Source organism: Crinia signifera, chromosome 1 (assembly GCF_055691185.1).
Source record: "Crinia signifera chromosome 1, ASM5569118v1, whole genome shotgun sequence".
Lineage (NCBI taxonomy): Eukaryota > Metazoa > Chordata > Amphibia > Anura > Myobatrachidae > Crinia > Crinia signifera.
In genome coordinates, this window is record NC_139217.1 from 433209166 (window position 1) to 433215165 (window position 6000).

Consider the following 6000-nt stretch of genomic DNA (forward strand, 5'->3'; position numbering starts at 1 on the left):
ATACATATATAATATTTTTAGTATAAGTATATTTTAAACACACATAAAATCTAAACACGAGAGCACACTATAGTGTAGTATGTTCACTTGTGGAGTATATACTTAAAAATGTAGAAGATCAAGCTTTTCCTTGGTTTTGTAGTGTGCACAGCCACGCATGAAAGCGGGCATGATCATGACACAGAGGGGTGTGCAGTGAGATAAGGGGGGCCAAGCTCTCCGGCACTCCCCCAATCTCTATATAATGTGTCGGGCAGCTGAGCAGGCTTGGCCTTCCCCAGTTGCTCTGCGTGTCCAAACCCTGGCATTTGCTAGAAGTTCTAGATGGGCAGTCCGGCCCTGTCTGTGATCCTTTAATGGATCATATTTTATTTAAAAAGAATCCCCAACAGGGCCCAGTAAATAGTATGGTGGCTCCAGACCCAACCATCTGAAGATATTTTCTAAGGATAGTTATGGTTCTTATGTAAGGATATCAAGATTAAAAACATTCTGAATGCAAATGGTTTCACACGACTGCTTCCGGAACACTGAAATCCAGAGGAGGGGCTGCATGACAGTTACATAGGTTACCTGTCGTGTGCCCCGTTCAAGGCAAAAAGATGAGGAAGCAAAACCATTGACCATCACTTGAGCAGTTGGGGCAGTGAAAGAGTCTGCAAAAGATTACGAAAAGGTTTCCCAAAAAGTTGTCTGGAAAGAGCACATTATGAAGATGGGGCCAAGCTATTTTATCGAAAGCCTTTTCTGCATCTAAATTAATCAAGATATTATCAATTACATACACTGTGAAGGCCAGTGTATGTAATTGCAGTGATAGCTGTGCAAACACCCAGCACTGATTGCTTACGCTTCACAAAGCCCAACTGAGCAGGTGAAATCAAATGAGGTAAGCACTTTTGTAAACCATTAGCCAATAATTTGGTCAGGATTTTGAAATCTTTGGTTTGGGTATTAGGAGCCTACCAAAGAGGGATCCTTGCCGGGCTTCAATAGAACTATAATGCTAGCCTTATTGAACCTAAGAGGTATTTAACTATTTGTCAATACATGATAATAAAGCAACGTTAAAAGGGGTGTGATTTCAGTTTTCAACAATTTGTAAAATTCTGCATCAAAGCCATCTGGTCCAGGACTTTTACCATTAGGCAGAGATTTGATCGTATCAAGGATCTCGCAATCTGTAATAGGGTTGTCTAATATTTCCCTCTCATCTTGTGTCAGTGTAGGTAGATTAGATGCGGCAAGAAAGATATCACTCTCAAAGGTATTGTATCAGTCGGTTCCATGGAATAAAAGGTGCTTTAAAAGTTCATAAATTCACCACAAATGTCGTTAGGGTCAGTAAGAAGGGTACTGAAGCTATCAATAGCATTAACCCATATACGGGCACGAGCACTGTTTATTAAATTTGCTTAGAGCTTGCCAGATGTATTACCAAATCTGTGGAGTTTGTTGCGGTAATAGTCATGTTGAGTCTGGGCATGTTCAGTAAGAAAGGAATCATAAACTTGTTTAGCTGACAAATAGGGTTCTTAATAAGCAGGAATATCCCTTCGTTTATAAGTTCTATAAGCTAAGGTGAGTGTGTCACTGAGGTCTTTGAGTCGAAGGGTAAATATTTTATGTTTGGAGTGTACGTAAGACATAATATGGTAAATTATTTTGGCAATGTCAATTGGATAGTTAACAATATAGGGGCAATATCAGATATAATGAGATTATGAATTGAGGTGTGGGTAACTTTTTGAAAGGCGATGGACTGAAAGAAAAAGGTAGTCTATTAAGGAGTGTGTTTGTCACAGCATTCAAGTTTGTTTGGTGTTTTACCTGGTTTGAATTCTCCTGTTAGTTCAGCTCTGCTCCATGCTGTCAGTCAGTCTTGTGTAGTTTGACCATTGTAGACTGATTACAGCACCTGAGTGAGACATGATCAGCTCTCACTGATTAGGAACCTGTGAGTGCTGACAACTTTAGCTCATTAGCTCCCTATATAAGGCAGTCTCTGGCAGTCAATCCCTGCCAGAGTACACATTCACACCAGCTCCAGCAGTTCTTGTGTCTTATCCTGTGATTCCTGATTACCTGTGATTGATCTTGGCTTGCTTCCTGACTACTCTCCTGTCTGATCCTTGTGTACCATACCCAGTGACTACCAGTGTATGATCCTGGCAGGTGCTGACAGACAGTTGGGATACCGACAGTCATTACACCGAAATCCAGACTGTTAAAACCCCGACACTCAGGATCCCGACGGCCACCGGCTATTCTCCATAGAGGGAGAATAGAATAGGTTGCGAGTGTAACGAGCCACTGTGACCGCAGTGTGGCGAGCGCAGTGAGCCGGGAAGGGGCTTCGTTGCGCTCCCCCCGCTGTTTGAGTCCGGGCAGTTGTGATCCCGACGTCGGGCTAATGACTGTCTGTCTGGATTCCGACTGTCGGGGTGCTATACCACACCCAATCCCGGCTATCCTAGTGACCCTTCTCTTGCCTGCTCTCTGTGTACTGCATCCTGAACATCCTGTGTATGACCTCAGCTTGTTCTGTGACCATTCTCCTGCCTGCTCCCGGTGTACTACTTCCAGTGTATGACCTGGCTAAGATGACTATGAGTAATCCTGAGTTCACGCTACCTGTTTCCATGAGTCAGCCAATGCCACATGGGGAACCTGTTCAGGGGACCGCGACCGGTGCACCCATAGCAGTAAAGCCCAAATCCCAACTGGAGGGCTCCCACACAGGGCTGTAACTAGGGTGGTATGGAGTTTGCAACTGCACACAGTGATGCAGGGTAGGGGGTGCTGTTGGCAGTACTTGTCAATTATCAGTTTTAATTACTCTCACTTAGAGATGGGGCCAGCCGCTACGATCTGGCAGTTAACGCGCCAGTGCATCTGACCGCACGGCATCTTCTTTTCCTACCCCTTCTGTAGCTAATGCCAATAGAACATTCATGAACATAATTTGAGTCACCCTGTTTTTTATAACATTTCTAGATGCTGACATACCTGATTTCAAACACATTGCCTGTGGCATTGCAGTCAGATGCTCTATTTATTGATCCAATTGCCTTTGCTTATAAAGCTACAGAATTGTAACTAGTTTTGTTAAAATATGATCAGCGTTTAAGGAAAAGTAGGTTCATATAGTTTGAAATCTCATAGTTTCTATGCAGTATCAAATAACTCAATGAGTAGGGTGTTTGACTGAAATGAAACTGGTTATGGGTCCAAAACCTTGTTATGGCAGTATATTGAAATGTGTTATTTATTTACTAAGCGTTACTAATTACTAAGCATTATTGTAACTGATCAAAAAATAGCTTTTGGGTCTTTGAATGTGGGATAAAGAGTCTTTGCCTATCTAGCGCTAGAGACAATACAAGGGAGTCTGAAACCAATCATTTTCAGTTGTGGAATTAGGCCCTGCAGATAGATTCTTATTATGTGGTTGTAGTAGTCTTTCGGATAGATTTTTTTTGAATAATCTAAACTTCAAAGCTGTTTGCTATTCTGTCAATAAATTTAAATGGTCATAAAATATTTTAATTATTTGGTGCATTGGACTGTTTCCTTGTTGTATATACAAACATGCTGTATTTTTTTAAACAATATATTAGTAAATCTTAAGCAATTAAGGGGAGGGGGGGGGTACAGAAATCAAAACTTTAAGTATATTGGGAGAATACACACAAGACAAATATTGCACAAACTCATCCATTTTTTTTTTTTATAAATGCAGGGTGACTTGCTTAACTAATGTGTTTGAATCATTGGTGGTGTAAACCGCTTGGGTTTATTTACTAAAACGGGAGTTCAATTGAAGATGGACAGTTGCTATGGGTAACTAATCCGATTATATCTATTAACTTCTAGAAGGTGCTAAATAATTAAGAAGTATATTTTGATTGGTTTCCCATAGCAACATCTCATCTTCAATAGAACTCACATCTTAGTACATAAACTCCATAGAATACAGTTGGGAAATGTGGACCTGTTTTAAGGTGCGTACACACGTACAGATTTTCTGTCTGATCTATCTGGTGGGAACAAAAACCTGGAAATGTATGGCAGCAAATGACAATCAAAATATTGTTCCCAAACGCTTGAAAACAGACAGTGATCAGTCAGACAAATTGTTTAAATCGTTCTGATATAACACATTTATCAAAGCATATATTTTTTTCTGTTTTCCTGCATTTGGGTGGAAATTTTTGATTGTCATATTCTCCCATACATTTCCAGGTTTTTGTTCCCGCCAGATAGATCGGACAGAAACATCTCTACGTGTGTACGCACCTTTAGTGTTAGCTATGCTGTTAAAGAATCTGTCTCGCAGATTTGTCTTTTACCCTCAGCTACCTGAAATAAAGAAATCCATTGCAAATCGTTAGGGATACAGGGTCTCCATCACCTATTTAACCCTTTTGAGTGCCAACATTGCTGTGACAGATCCTCAAATATCTGCCAAAAATGCGGATATGCTCACAGCGAATGTTCTTTTTTTTTGGGTGCAATATTTTACTTCAAGTAATTAATTAACTTGACTGTATTTGTGGAGAGGAGCTGTGCAGTGAACCTACCTGTAACCCCGGAAACACCTGACTGGCAGTGGATGGCCATACTCTGCCTACTCAGGTACGATTCCCTTCTGTTTATCCATAATAAAACCTTTGAATAAGAGAGAGAACGTTCCCTTTCTCTTTTTTTCTGGATGATTTGGGACGGTTGGAGTAAATTTGACATAACCCCCTAGCAGCATTTGTGGAACGCAAAAAGATACCCTTATGCGATTATAACAGTGATCGTACATGTGAGTACGGTACGACTTCATTTTTTCACTCTATCACACACGGAGGTGTTTTTATGAAGTTCAAAGATACCCTGATGTGCTTGTACAGCCATTACTCTGTGTGAGTGAGGGTACGCTATCCCTTTGGGAAATTCTTTTGATATCTGGGTTAACTATTTCTATATAGACCCTTTATACATACATCCCTAATTTATGTATGTTTTATTCTTTTACATATTTCCCATATATGAGCTACTACTGAAGCAAACAAGAAACCAGCGCCCATCACACATTGGTTCTTTTCCTTCTGACTGTATTTGTATTTATTTATACTAAAAGAACAGCCGCGGTGAGTGACGCTGGTATTTTTAGCGGATATTTTGAGGATCTCTCACAGCAATGTTGGCCCTCAAAGGGTTAAGCGTACGCTTTGCATTCAACAGTCTTCTATAAACAAGCAAGTTTAGAAGCCAGAGTCTGCACCACAACGAATGTCTGATCTGTGGCGCTAGTACTGAATCTGATATTTCTCTGACATCCATATGGGATACAGGAAATCATTCATGACAATGGGGAAAAGAGGGTATCCGCAGGAGACAGGCACATACAAAACTTTACACTGGGTGTACTAGCTCCTCCCCTCTGCTTCCCCTCCCACCACCCAGTTTAAGAAAATGTGGCTCAGGAGAAGCACACTACAGGAGGAGCTCCAGTTTATTTTTAGATTATTATTTTGGGACTGCTGTTTTGGACTTAACAGCAGTCCTGCATCGTGGGAGAATAGGGGAAGGGTACAGCTGCAGGCCACTTATGTTACCGAGCTGTCCCTGCTGCAGGACCACCGTCCTGAGTGAGTGATGTTACCGCGGGCAATGCGCTGCAGAGAGCACACCCCCGGCATGCCACACACCCCTAGTCTGTGTGGCATGCCGGGGGTGTGCCCCTGGGATTTGTCGCAGAGGGTAACGCCAGCAAAAGCTGGCATTACCCTATAGAAGCCTATGGGCTTCTCTTCGCTGCGCTGTCAGAGGGATCTGACACGGATCCCTCCCAGCATGCCCCATGCAGAGGGACTCCTGGGTCGCAGACCTGGAAGTCCAGCGACGGAGGTGCATTGCAAAGGACAGCTCCTTTGCATTAATAATCGCATATGTTGGCGCATATGCGATTATTATGAACGCAAAGCCCGACGATGTGTGGTGGGATGC

The 6000-nt window shown here is 42.1% G+C and overlaps 1 protein-coding gene across 2 annotated transcripts in view; it reads left to right on the plus strand.

Annotated features, from left to right (window-relative positions):
- ADAMTS6 (ADAM metallopeptidase with thrombospondin type 1 motif 6) overlaps nt 1-6000 on the plus strand; it is a 288122-nt gene that overhangs the window by 43969 nt on the left and 238153 nt on the right. The window lies entirely within an intron of this gene.